Below are 15,177 nucleotides of genomic sequence, written 5' to 3'. Positions count from 1 at the left end.
TTGGGTGTTGGTGACCTCGGGTCGCCGGGATCGTAACGCATCGTAGCGCTAACCACTGCGCCACCGCTCCCCCACTTAGCGAGCACGACCAACACCGGCATAGACTGTGGCGTGGACAACCGCACTCACACCCGGCCTCCTTTATCTCCCCCATGATGACATCACTACATAACAACCAATTTTACTAGACGATTTAGAATTTATTTTGGCCAAGTCGACCACCTAAGGCAGTGGTGGGGAACCTTTTTTGTGCCAAGGGCCATTTGGATATTTATAACATCATTCGCGGGCCATACAAAATTATCAACTTAAAAATTACCCTGTCATATTTGGTCAAACATTTAATTAACTCACCCCTAATGTGATGGCTGGAACTGCTTCTCTTTGGTGAGGCGTGGTGATGTTAGCTGGTATTGATGATGTTGCTACTCGCAACTGCTTTTCCAGGTTTGCTCCTAGATTTATTGAATTTTGAGTCCCGCCTGCGGTTGCCAGACTAAATGATTTCGCGGGCCTTGTACGGCCCGCGAACATTCCCTACCCCTGACCTCAGGGATGACCGTGGCCAGGTTCAAAATTCAGGTTTCGATTTGTCGGTAAATGCTGCAATGTTATCACCACAAATGTACCGTGTTATATGACGTGGCCATGTGTTCAAATTTTGTTTGTTGCGGTTGCACCCGACTTAAGAGCCGCATGGCTCACAGGGCTATACCTAATAAATGAAACTTGAAATTTGATATTCCCATTTCTGTTTTTTTTTAAGTGGCTGTCTCTGGCTCCAGATAGAAGGTGCCGTCTCGGCTCTTCCAGCATCGTATGCGAACCCATCGTGCAGGTGGACTCCTTGACGATTGAAACACCAAAGGTCATGTGCGTTGATGATGAAGATGATGCTGGTGATGATTTCACCACTGCTGAATTCCCACCTGACCAGTTCCCTATCATCGCGATCATGTGACTCAATGGGAGTCTGTGCGAGTCTACGGGTCTCTATGTGCGTCTATGGGTCTCTTCGTGAGTCGGTGGGGTCTCTTCGCGAGTCTATGGACGTATGCGTGAGTCAGTGGGTCTCTCTTCGTGAGTCTCTGGTTCTTCACGTTCCTCCACGGGTCTCTGTGCGAGTCTAGGCCGCTGTGCGATTATATGGACCTCGATGCGAGTCTATGGGACTCTGTGCGAGTCTGTGAACTTCTTTGTCATCCGTCCAGGACTCTGGGGGGGGGGGGGGGGGGGTGTCTCATGGCTATCTTAAATAAAATGCCACTGCCGTCAGAATCCAAAACCACGGGAAAGCGTTCTTACCCGACACCTGGGAAAACACGAGGTGGAATTTGCGAAGCCCTCCTCAACCTAGGGCAGTGCACCGCTGCCGCTCCATACGAATCTTGTACATTCCGATGGACGTGCGTTTGCTTTTGTTGTTGTTGCTGCTGCTCTCTCTCTCTCTCAGATCTTTCCCTACGCGTGCAAGGCGAGACTCCTCCGGCATCTTTTGTTCGAGATCCCGAGCAACAAAGGACGGGGAGACACAAAGATTTGGGGACCCGCCTTGAAACACGAGCTCTCTCCCCAGACCCTCTCACCAAGCCCACGTGACCCCCCCCCTCCCCTCCCACCATAATCCCCACCGCACCCCCGGAGGCAATCACAGAGGGTCGCTCCCGTACCCGCAATGAACCCTCACCTGGTTCCCTGCTGCATTGCTCGGCACGGACACACGGGGGGGGGGGGGGGGGGTAACCCTGCCTCATGCGCCCAGCCTGGGACCCACCTCGTCCTGCCTGTCTGTTATTGTGTCATCTGCAAGCCTGACCGTCTTCTCTGACGGATTGCCTCTCTCGGTCAGCCTGCCTGTGCGTCTGTGCGTCGGGAGCGGTGGTGCAGCGGTAAGCGCAGCGTACTACGGACCCCGGCGACCCGAGTTCGATTTCCACTCACGGCCAACGCCGGGTGACGATTGTCGGAACCGGTCCCGGGCCTCCCCTAGGTAGACTCGGCCTCAAATGAGTACCCGGTACGTTGTTTAAACATCGTCACTTGGGAGACAAAGGCGGCTGGGCGTGGTGCTGGCCACCCACCCCCTCGTGTGTGCCATGCCGGCCTTAATAGGTGCTTGCTAAGAGCCCTTGCCCCGACAATCTGTTAGCAGCTGTACGGGGATTATTTGTCTTTGTCTGTATTTGTGCATAAGCCTGTAGACCAGTGGACCCACGTACACTCTTCTTGCGTCGATCTGGTCGGCTGGATTTGGATAATCCGATGAGCTATCAAGCTCTTTATCACAGACGTCCGGCAAAAACTTGCACCATTGTGTCGACTGCCGCGCGGGGGGGGAGGGGGGGGACGAACCCACCCACGTCTTATGGATTGCAAGTCCGGCGTTTCGATCCCCGTTTAACACATAGCAGGCTGTCGCGACCATTATCAACCATGAGAGGTGATTCTTGTTGTTGTGTTAGCGCAAATATATACATGTGTCGTTAAGCCCGCCGCCACCCGACACAGCCAATTAGTCAGGGTTGTCACGTGAACAGAACGTGCCAATTCGCTACGAGTACAGCAACACCGGCTGTGTGTTGGAGAGTCCGGTGTATCGATCCCTCGCTCTTCCAGCGAGGTAGCAGCAGCAGCAGCAGCCGCAGCCGCTCCCAGGACTCTGTAAAACACCTCCCATCCGCTTGGCCGTGTTAAATGCTCGCTGTCGCCGTGTCCCGAAGACAACCTGCGCATGGATATTTTAGCCGTTTTAATTGCGGCTAATTACACTTGCACCCCCCCCCATCACCCACCACAGCCCCTCCCCCCCACGAACATCTTACCGCCCCTACCCGCCCATCTCTGGTGGTGCTCAATCAATTACGCACCTGCGCTCACGGTAATTGAAGGACGCGAGCGCTGGAGGCTTGGGGGCTGGGGGGGGAGAGGTGGGGTGCGCTCGGTGCGTCAACTGCGTCCTTATTGGTGGGTGGTGAGCGGGTGAGTGGGGAGGAGAGGGGGTGGAGGAGAGGGGGGTGGGGGAAGGGGGGGAGGAATTGAGATTGGGAGAGTGAGAGTGTGGGCCGGGATAAGGGGGGGTGGGAGAGGGGATGGAGAAGGGGGGGGTGGAGAAAGGGGGGGTGGAGAAAGGGGGGGGGGTGGAAAAAGGGCGGGGGGGTGGAGAAAGGGGGTGGGGTGGAGAAAGGGGGGGTGGAGAGAGGGGGGTGGAGAGAGGGGGGGTGGAGAGGGGGGGTTGAGACGGGGGGGTGGAGAAAGGGGGGGCAGGGGAAAGGGGTCGGAGAGGGGCTTGGGGGTGGAGGTTGTGAGAGTGGGGGGGATGGAAGAGGGGGGGATTGAAGAGGGGGGATGGAAGAGGGGTGGGATGGAAGAGGGGGGGGTGGAAGAGGTGGGGGGAACTGTGAGTGTTGAGGTGGGAACCGGGAGAGAGAGGGTGGGAGAGTGGAGGTGGGAGTGCGTGCTGGGAGTGGGGGGTCAACAGGGGGAGAGAAAAGAAGAGGGGTGGGTGGGATTGGGGGGGTGGGTGGGATTGGGGGGGTGGGTGGGATTGGGGGGGCGAGATTATGAGACGTTCAGATTCACGTCTTTTTACACGCTTTTATTTAACTCACTCTGTCTGTTGTTGTTGTTGTCGTTGTTGTTGACGTGGTATCTTCAAATCTTGTAACTCAATTTTAACCCACTTCCCAATGTGGTATCGACTGCAAACTTGGTATACTTATGTCATACTGATGACAATACTATATTCTATCATAAAAAATAAAATACAAATATTTTTAAACAATATTTTTTTATATGTTATCTTTCGGATTGGGTCTAATTGTCCACGGTCAACTGACGTTGGCTGTAATTGGCCACGGTCCCTTACGTTATGGCAAACTTCGGGGCCACTTCCTGGAGTCGTGGAGTTCTTCCACTACTAGTACGGTACATTTAATGAAAGCGTGTTTTTAAAAAGTTTTTAAAAAAAAATATTACTCATTTCTGGATACGGCCAAATCTTCCGCATCGCGTCGGACCTCAGAAGCTCAGCAGAGTTTTCCCGGTTAGCACTTGGATGGGAGACTGCCTGGGACACCAGATGTCATTTGCCTCGGACTGCGAGGTGGCCCATGGATGCTAGTCCCAGCAGTGAATTCTTAAATCAATCTGTGCGGCACTCAGATTTCCGCCAACATGAATGCACATTCTCGTCGTCCGGCGAATTGGCCGAACGTCCCAATGTCGTAAGCAGCAGGACCGTGCCGATAAAGAAAGAGTCTTGAGAATCTGTGACTGTTTTTTTTGTGGCGAAATAATTGCCATCGCTGTTGTTATTTAACTGTTTTTTTTCCTCCCCAGGTGCCTAATCCAGGTGTGCCGCGGCTGGCTTCACGCTCGCGTGCGACGGGAGACTTCAACCTCGGGGGCTCTCGCGGCGAGCAGTGGACTCCCGTGTGACAGACGATGTCACGGGGACGAATGATTCTGATTTCTCGATACAAATATTTGCCCGTATCGCGTGGGCACACGGGGGTGCGTATTTCTCCGGGAAGAGCGTTCGTCGCATGGTAAATCGGCACGGGTTATTTTGTTGTTGTTTTACTTTCAGAGATGGCGTTTTTTACTAATATTTAACTTGTTTTTGGCAGTCATTGGTGATCGCGCTGAGACCATCAACTCACTGCACTTGAGACACGTAGACTCACTCGACGCCAGCCTATGCGCCTCTGTGTGAGTCACCGGTGACCCGACTTGAGACCCCCACCGTCATCAACTCGCTACACTCGAGAAACCGCGGCCTGTCGCGTCCCAACGGCGTGGCCCTGCAAACCGGATTCGAAACCCTGCGGGGTTTGTCAGCGGTGGCGGCTCAGCGTCTCGGACGCGGCCACCTGGCCTCTGGCCCCAATTAACGATCCATCGCCCTCTGTTGATCCGCGATTCGTGGTGGAGGCGGACCCCCATTGTCTCCGAGCCACCTCACCTGGTTATGTCAAGGCAACTGACCAAATACGTCGGGAGAGGTCCAGTTACTCTGTATACGTGTGTCCGTGCGCATCATTGTCTTGTGTGTGTGTGAGTGTGCGTGCGTGCGTCGTTGCGGATGTTGCTTACCACCCACACCCTTTGCGTGCCGTGCCGGCCTTCACAGGTGCTCGCTAACAGCACTTGCCCCAACAGTCTGTTAAGGCTACACGGCTGAGTCTTTGTCTTTTGCGGAGCGGTAGTGTAGCGCTCAGCGCGCTGCGCTACGAACCCGGCGACCCGGGTTCGATTCCCGCTCACGATGAACACCCAGTAAAGATTATCTGAACCGGTCCCGGGCCTCCGCTAGGTCGACTCAACCTCAAACGAATAACCGGTGCGGTGTGTACTAAACATCGCCACAAGGGAGATAAAGGCGGCCGGGAGTGGTGCTGACCACCCACCCCCTCGTGCACCATGTCGATCTTCATAGGTGCTCACTAACTAACACCACTTGCCCCAATAGTATATTCAGACTATGCGGAGGCTCTTTCTGTTTGCGGATGCGTGTGTGTTGGGCGTTGTGTTGGTCACGCAATCCCCCTTTGCGCCGAGCCGCTCTTCATAAGTCTTCGCTTACAGCACCTGTCCCACCAGTCTGTTAAGGCTATACAGGGGATCGTTGTCCTTGTGTGACGTAATGGTCGATCAGCACGCTGCGCTACGAACCCTGCCACCTGCGTTAGATATCAGAACCGATCCTGTCGGGACCCTGTCCTATAGGTCAACTCAGCCTTGAATGAGTACCTGGTGCAGTGTGTATGCTTCCACCCTGGGGATACAAAGGCGGCCGGGTGTGGGGCCACCCCCTCTATGCTCGCAAACAGCACAGTCTGTCGGCTATGCTGTTTGCGAGCACTGCAGTCGGCTATACAAGAGATCTTTGTCGCTGTTTGCACGTGTGTGCCCCACGTGACATAGAAAGTGGTCTGATTTTCAATAGGCACTTTCCATGCTAAACGTGGGACATGTTTAACAATCATCAGGGACGTACGGCGTGTAAATAGTTGTCTTCTATTTGATCGGATAAGATTGGTAAACATGCAAAGGCTCGAAGACTGGAGTCTGGGAATGTCTCGAGACTGGGGTCTGATTCGCCACCCTGCGTGGTAAGGGTTGGGATCAGGGGAAGAGCTCGTATCTGATTGGCTGGTGTGGTGCCTCGTGCGGCGAGGTTTGTTTGGAATAGCGGGTGGCCTGTGACTGGCTACTTTTCGCCCATAACCTCCCTACCTCCCTCCCCCCCGCGTCTATTTGCCAAATATCGTCATCTCAAGTTGTCGTGTCCTAATTACAGCTTCCGGATTCACGTCGTCGCATCTGAGCCAAGCCCCGAGCCTCCCTCAGTGAACGAGGCGATTGTTCTTAGGGACGTCATCAATAAATTTCAAGCCCACCCCGCCCCGCCCCTTCATCACTGCGAAGGGCGGGAGATTGGGGGGGGTTGACAATGAAAGAGATGCTAATGACTGTGGCAACTCAACACCGAGATTATAATTAAGGGCCCCCATTAATTAGAAACAAAACTGCCACCCCCCCACCTCCCGCCCTCTCACCCCACCCCGCGCTCTCGTAGCTCTCACAGAAGCCAGTTCCGAATTAAATTTCCGAAATTTGGCACCGTGTCAAAGTAATCACATCACGATTCGATGAATTGTCACGAGATGGCGGGGGCGGGGGTGGTTCGAGATTTTTCGCCTGGGGCGACGCAGTGGCGAAATGTTAACTTCCTCGCCCGGTATACAGGAGGTCATGGGTTCGATCCCGACCCTGACGCCGGCTGTATATTTGGAGTTTGCGGTGTTTCTCTCTCGCCCCGTGGTCGCGTGGATTTTTCTCCTGGTCCTCCGGTTTGTCCCCTCCACATTTAGAATCAACATCACGTGCTGCTCTAAATTTCCACGTGATAAGCCACTTCGTTGAGCTATCATCCGTGGCCAGGTCGCTTCTGAAAAAAGGGGCTATATAGCTCAGAGGGCTTCACCTGGTAGAAAAAAATGTGTGTTAGTTTAGTTCATACTATTGTCGCGCGTGCAACTGACGGTCTCGTTCGCATTGTTCGCCCGGTGTGTATCTTAATGTTTGACCTCAGCAGTTTTTTTTGCCCCCCGTCCCCCCGTCTCGTTTGTAACTTGACTTTGTGTTTTTGTTTGTCATCCGTGTCGTGTTGTGTTTGTCCGTCTCGTTTTGTTATTTGTCGACGGTGTTCATCGTCTGTCTCGTTTCTCCCGTCCGTCGGGTTTCACTCGTGTCGACGTTTCATCGCCAGCTTTCGTTCTGTCGTCTCTGTTTTTGTGCTTCCTCTTTCATTGTATCTGCCGCTCACGTTTCGTCTCATTCCCATTGCTTCTGTGTCGTTCGATCTCCGTCCCTCTCGAGAGCAGTGGTTCGTCTTCTTCTTGATCAGGGGGTGCACGCACCCTCTGGGGGTGCGAGATGCCTTGTCCGGGGGGTAGCGATACATGGCCAGATTGTGTTTTTTAGAAGTTAAATAATCGAAACGCAACTTAAGCACGGGCACGTAAGTACAATTACTGTGTTTCATAAAACCTATATGTTTATGTTAACATTATACATGTGTTTTTTTTTTACGATTGGGGACCAAGGGAGTGCAAGGCTGCAGTGAAGGTTGAGAACCACTGCTCTGGAGTTAAGATTAACATCATTTTGCAAGTCGCGGTTCGCATGACCGGCACGGCACACGTGACTTCCACGCGTCGCGTTGTCGCGCTTGAAGAACACGAGTTTTTCATTTCAGTACGCAGTCCACTTCACGTTTGCTTCATTTGTTTTACTTTACACACAAGTCAAGGAACCACATTCTGGTGGTGTAATGAAGCATGTAAATAACATATCGAGAGCAATGAGCAGCAATGCTCATCAAACTCTTAACGGTATCGGACGTACCCGGTCCAGCGAACTCTTCAGTTCCACGCCGGGATGGGCGATGGTGAATTGGTGTTGGTGCGTGTGATGGCGCAGTGCCAAGTGACCCCAATATCAATTCCCGCTCGCGGCCACCGCCAGTGATGATTATCTGAACCGGTTCCGGGGCCCTCCCCTAGGTCGACTCGGCCTCGAATGAGTGACTGGTGGCGGTGTGTGGACGTCGCCACTGGGGAGACAAAGGCGGTCGGGCGTGGTGTTGGCCACCCACCCCGTCGTGTGCCGTTGCCGGCCTTCATAGGTGCTCGCTAACAGCGTTTGGCGCCAATAGTCTATTACAGCCTATACGGAGAGGGGTGGGGGTGGAATCTTCGTCTTTATCGTTCTCGTAAACACGCACGGACAAACATGAGGGGGGGGGGGGGGGTGGGGAGATCTGCTGTCTCCGATTTGTATAGATAGAGAGAGGAGGGGGATGAGAACGCAGACGAACAAAGGGAGGCGGTAAATCATTAAACCAATCGGACGGGGCTCGTCAGGCGGACCCGTTTATGACTTCCACGTGAGTAGGGTAGGGGGGGGGGCTTCAGCGACCTGGAGATATTCCTGAGTACAGTACGGAAGTTGGTGCCTTTTTCAAAACAAAAATAAGAGTGGGTTAAATTACCCAGCGAGTAATTTCCATCTGAAACATCTTTAGAAAATTTAATAAAAATAATAATAATATTTGTATTTATTTTTATTTTACCAGGTAAGGCCCACTGAGCTATATAGCTCTTTTTTTCAGAAACGACCTGGCCACAACATTGCTCAACGACGGGGCTTTTCACGGGCAAATGTCTAGCAGCCAAATTACTATAAACGCGTGGTGATGTTAAATGTGGAGGGGAAAACCGGAGGACCCGGAGAAAAATTCACGCGACCACGGGGAGAGAGACACCACAAACTCAAAATATCCATGTGTCAGGATTGGGGTCAAGCCCACGACCTCTTGTATACTAGGCGAGGTAGTGCAGGCTCCAACCCTCATAGTTCTACCCCCCCGCTCCTCCGATTAGCACGCTTGGTTACGTACGGTGCTAAAGAAGTTCAGCATTCATACATACCTCTCGAGCACTTTCCTATTTATTGTGCCGTGAAGAAAGGTCATTGACCGAAACGTCGCCGGTAATATATTTAAGGGCACACAGTGCAATTGATGGATGTGCTGCCAAGCGAAGAATGATTGTGTGCGTGGTTTTGTTGGTGCTGATGTATGTTGAACTTCTTTCGCACCACACGTAGCCAACCGCGTGAATCAGAGGTACGGGATTAAATTAAACAGATGCACGGGCTTCACTCCAAACTCGATTTTTTTTCTTTTCCGGAACGCGGCCAGGGGTAGTTTGCCACCACAAGTGCCCTGCGCCGATCATTGACTAACTGCGGTGTACCAGTACAGTCTATATATATATACTGTATACAACCAGGTGGGCAGTGGCGGGGTGGGGTGTGGGGTTGGGTGGGAATAGATTAAACACATTCGCCTGCCACACCGGGAAATCGAATCGAACCAGCTACTATCTTGGATTTCCCAAGTCCGCTGCGCTTGGCAGTTCCGATGGCACCACTGTGGTGGCGGCATCTGAACGTCTCCCGCACGCCAAAGTTGCTCGGCTTGACCCGCGGCAGAGACCCCAGTGGAAGTCATGATCATTATTTTTCTGGTACGTCACATCCATCCAACCTCGCTTCAATGTATCCTCAACCTGCCCGCGCGGTTTATAGCCATTTCGGAGGGTACAATAACACGGTATTAGTATTATCATGATGGATAGGCGCACGTTGTAAATCCAGTGGTAGTGCCGTATGCCGCGAAGTCTGAATGGTAAAGTGTGTGTGTGTGTGTACTCGCGGTTAAACTCGCAGGCTTTTGCGACCAATATTATCCATGAGGTTTTTTTTTTTGGGGGGTTAGATCGCGTAAATATAAATGTGTCGATAAACCCGCCACGGACCGACAAAGCCAATTAGTAAGATTTGCCAGGTAAACAAAGCATGCCAATTAGTTATTAGTTCAGTACACCCGGTGTGTTGGAGAGTAAACCCACAACGTTTACAATTCGAGTGAAACGTTTCGCCGGTAATTGCAACCGGCCTCATCAGGCGACAGCCAGCATTGTGGCTGTGTACTCCCCCACCTTTTTCCAAGATGATCTGGCTAGGGTTAGAAGAGTAGGCCAAACACCATCTGTGGCTGTGTACTCCCCCACGCGGGGATGGGGGAGGCAGGGCGGCTGTCTATCGCAGCTCCCCCTCCTTGAGGGCCATCCAACAGCAGTGGCGTGAGCACGCAATGGCACAGGCTGCGCTTTTACCGCCTTTCTCCGTAGATGAGACGTTTTATCCTGGGGCTCCAGACGAAAAAAAAAGTTATTCGACTTATCAGAGTCAGCATCGTGCGGTTGCACAACTGCAGTGGTGCCATTCTCATTTGCATGTCAGAGCTCGCGAGATAAAGCGGCTGCCACTGCTGCTGTGCTACAACAAGACACACGGACATAGTTCCTTGATTTTTCTCCGGGTCGTCCGGGTTTTCCCCTCCGCGCTCAGAATCAACATCACGCGTTTCGATTATTTGCCTGATATGAATGTCCACGCGATGATAAGCCACCTCGTTGAGCTATCATTTGTGGCCAGGTCGCATCTGACATTGGGCCTTCCCTGGTAAGATAAAATTGGGCTCACATCATTCGGGAAAGTCCATAACACCACCACCGCAAGTAAACACTGCAGGCTGGGCCACAGCGAGGTCAGCTTTTGGATACAGAGGTGGGGGAAGCGAGGTTTAAACTGCTTCCCCAAACCCCCAGCCAAAGGAGGCAGCGAGCCAGAGCACAAACCTTTCGTTGGGAAGTTTTTTTAAAAATCCCCGACCTTGTTGTGCAGGGAGCGACGACAGAGATTTGGTGGACGATCGTGGGCGGGTGCGGTGGGAGGGGGTGGTGGTGGTGGTGGTGCGGCGCGGAATGAAGTCACATCTCACTGAGAAACTGGAAACTCTGTAAACACGGGAGAGATGCGGGTGCGGTCCCCGTGAACCCGGAAGACAGACCATGAACTGACCCGACCCGGCTTTAGAGCAAGCCGACATGCGCGGCTGTTGCAGCATTGTTACACGGGCGCCTGTGCAACCCCTGCTGTCGATCCACTGCTGGATGAGAGCCTCCGCTCCACGCCGTGCATGTCCGTAGAGTTGGAGGGGGGGGTCACCTAACCGTACTTCATTACGCTGGTTGCTGAGGGCGGGGAGCACAGACGTGGGAGCATAGAAGTACCGAACAACTATGGGTTTTTGCTGCACTGCCCTCCGTTGCCCGCAAGCTCGCCCCGCAAGCAGACTGGCCTATAGCAACATGTTGCGCATGGGGGTAACACCAGTGAAGTCTATCGGCGGGCCACGTGCGGTGGGGGTAAAGTGTGGGTCCCAACACATCACGTGGGTCCCACCTCTTCCGAGATGTCCGACCCAGGGTGGAAAGAGGAGAGACTCCAATACCTTCTAGAGCGGCTCCATTGAGTTGGAGGCGCTTCCTCCAGCAGTCGCGAGAGTGGGCAATTGCAGGTCCTTCGCCATTGCCTATCGACAATTACTGCACTGTACAGTGGAATGGATGCGCGGTGGCGCCGTGGTTAGCGCACTGCGCCATGGTCCTGACGCAGCGAGAGTTCGAGTCCCTGCCACGGCGCGACATCGGTGGCGAGTGCTGCCTGACTCGGCTCTGGCCGTCCTCAATCTTCTTGCTTGGCCCATGCCACTGGTGAGGCATGAGCCAAGTAATCCCCCGAGGATTCACGCGGTGGAGAAGAGGGGGGGGGGCTCATTCCAGCAGTGGACTCACCAATGCCCGTAAAATATCGCAGATCGAGTCTTCCCCCCCCCCTTTCCTCCAAACCCACGTGATGCCCAATCGTTATTTCGTGATTTTTTTTGTAAGCTAAATCATCCAACACACAAATTAAGCACGGGCACGTAAGTGCAACTACTTTGTTTCATCAAACCCTCTGTGTGTTTATTAACATATTTATATGTTTACGATGTAAAGGGGTGCAAGGCTGCAGTAAAGGTTAAGAACCACTGCTCTAACGGAATTGGCATCATTCCCCCGGTGACTATTCGAAGCAATCCGGGAGATTCTAGTAATAGGATGTTTAATGAAAACGAATGATTAATAAAGAATATATTTCAACAATATACCGGACTAGCTTTCAGTCAGAGTTTGCCAACCCCTAGCTTCCCCCCCCCCCCCCCCCCCCAAACAAATTGAATAAAAATCGAAAATTTCTTGAAAACAAACAAACCGCTAAGATTGTGCACGGCGGAACGTTTTTCTGTCGCTCGTTTTAGTTGTTGCTGCTGTTGTTGCTGCTGCTGCTTTTGTTGTTGTTGACCTAGGTCAAAGGTCGTGTCCAGGGATAAGTCATCGGTAGCAGAGGTCTCGGGTGCTCCCGGTGAGCGGCGACTCGCTCGACTGCGCCCCGCGGCACAGAGAGAGCTGCAGAGGAGCAGCGGGCGCGTGGAGAGGCGACCTGCGCGCAACAGGGAGACAGAGGGGGGCACGAGAGGCGACCTGTGCGTAACAGGGAGACACAGAGGGGGGCACGAGGCCCAGAAACAGAATCTGCAGTTATTTTTACTGCAGGAGGAATCCGATGAGCTATAAAGCTCTTTTTCACAGATGTCCAGGAGACTACTTGCCCCCCCCGTCTACACCCCCCCTTCTCTCTCTCCATGGATCCATCTCTGAACTATTTCCTCTGTCTCTGGATTTCAGTTTCACTCTCCCCTGGTTCCCATTTTCCAAGACTGTATCGCTATCTCTCTTAGCTCTCTCGCCGCGTCTCTCTCGTTATGGATCCGTGTTCCCCTCTCTTCACGGCTCACCCTGCCTGCTTCTCTCGTCCTGCCTGCTCTCTCTCTCACCCTCTCTGCCTCTCCCTTACTCTGCCCGTCACTCTCGTTCTCCTTGCTATTCTCTCTCTATCTCACCTCACCCCGCCTCTCACTCACTCTCACTGCCACTGTCATTCTCCCTGCCTCGCTCTCACCTCGCTGAAACCAGCTCCAGTGCTATTGTTGCTGGCAGCAATAAAAGTGGTTTAAAAGTAAAAAGTCTCACTCTCCCTGCCTCTCTTTCTCTATTAATCGCTGTGCCCCTCTCACTTCCCCTGCTTATCTCTCACTCTCAGGATCTAAGTGTCTCAATCCCTCCCTGGGTTCCGACTCCCCTTGCTCTCTCTCCATGGATCCACCTCTCCCTCGCCGGCTCCCTGACCAGGCTCTCTCTCTCTGGATCCTTCTCGCCGAGTCGCCCCCTCTCCATCTCCCTTTCTCCTTCTTTCCCTAGGCTCTTCCCTCTCGTTAGGGTCCTTTGCTCTCCATCTCTCCGCAACTCCCCATCCTAGTGGATCCCACACTATCCCCATCCCATCTCCCCACCGTCTTCTCTCACTGCCGCCCTGTCATCTCTCCATCCCTGACTATTTCTCCCCGCGTCTCGAAACTAAAACTATTTTACCAGTTAAAGCCTACCGAGCTATGTAGCTCTTTTTTTTCAGAAGCGACATGACCACAAATGATAGCTCAACGAAGTGGCTTTGTCATCACGTGAACACTTTTTTGTTGCAGCCAAATACTCTAAGCGCGCGATGTTGATTCTAAATGCGAAGGGAACAACCTGAAGGACCCGGAGAAAAATCATCCACGGGGAGAAGATCTAAACTCCAAATATACAGCAGGCGTCAGAGTCGGGATCGAACCGACAACCTCCTGTACACCAGGCGAGGGTGATAACATCGCGCCACAGTGGCGCCACTTGAACGCAATCCAGGACCCTCTGCCCCACTCTCTCGCTTTCCCTGGGTTCCTCTCTCTCGGATGGCTCTTTCCCTCTGCCTCCTTCACTCTCTCTCTCGCTCGCTCGCTCTCACTCACAGACTCTGCTCATAGTCGCCGTACTCTCTCCGCGTTGACTCGGAACGCCGAATTCCATCGGGCGCTGGAAACGAGAAACGCGGAGAGACGACGGTCAGAGACGGGGAGAGAGGGAGGGAGGGAGGAACAGGAATACGAGAATCGGTGTAGTGACAAATGAGACGGGGAGAGACGGGGAGACGTGATGAGACACGGAGACATAGACCCAGAGAGAGACAAGGATGAGCACGGAGAGACACAGAACGATACGGAGAAACAGGGAGTGCGATTCAGTGGATACAGCAAATAACGGAGATATACAAACCGAGACCATAACACGTAAATATACGGAGGGACGACCATGGGAGAGACATTGAATGACGGGATGAGGATGCGATGGGAGCGATGCAGGGACACAGGGAGACACGTGGCGAGACGCGGAGACACGGAAGACGACGGGATGAGCAAGACACTGGGAGGCGCTGGGAGAGACTGAGAGGCACGGAACGAGAGGAACCCAACACGCCGCTCTTAAACGGGACCGCGCGTTCGCGGGGGGAGGAGGAGGTGGTCGTGGGGAGGAGGGGGAAGGGCGCGCCGAGGGGGATGAGAGAGCAGGAGGAGGGGATGGTGACGAGGTGAGGGAGGAGAGGCGGGGTGCAGGGAGGGAGAGACGATGGCGAGAGGGAGGGGAGCGAGGGCGTGGGGTGGAGTTGGCGTGCGTGGTTTTCGGGAGTCGGGTGAGACGATGTTGGGTTGATGTGTGGAAGATGGGTGATGAGTGGACGGCATGGGATTTTGGATGGGTGGGTGCAGAGAGAGGACTGCAAATGCACGCGCGCGCGTGCATTTGTGTGTGGGCATCGGATGGCGGGTGGCCGAATGCGTGAGAGCGGTGGGCGCAACGTAGGCCCTGTGTGCCATGGATGGGTGCTTTGTCCAATAACGTATCGAGCACACGGCACGCGCGCGACTCTCGTTAGTTGGCACGAGCGCGGAGCGATGCGAACGCGCCAGGGGCTCTGCCAATGCGTGGCGACGGATCGCGCGGAACCGAGCGAGGTGGAGTTCAATTCATCTTCTCTCCAGCGTTCGTGTCGCCACATCCACCCAGCCACGATCCCACCGCATCACCTCCTCTCTCTCTCTTCCCTTACCATCCTCTCCGTCTCTCGGTTTTTCTTTTCGTAAAACATTTGTTGGAGAAAAAAAAATCTCATCTCCCCTCCCCCATCTCCCCCCCCCCCACGTCCTCCTTCCCCCTCCCCCGTACTCCGCCCCACCCCCTCCTCATTGTTCGCCTGATTTATGCGAAACCACGCCCCCTGCCACCT

Source organism: Petromyzon marinus, chromosome 3, assembly GCF_048934315.1.
Source record: "Petromyzon marinus isolate PM22_M1 ecotype Great Lakes invasive population chromosome 3, UKy_Petmar_22M1.pri1.0, whole genome shotgun sequence".
NCBI classification, from domain to species: domain Eukaryota; kingdom Metazoa; phylum Chordata; class Hyperoartia; order Petromyzontiformes; family Petromyzontidae; genus Petromyzon; species Petromyzon marinus.
Note: the sequence above shows the minus strand (reverse complement) of the source record.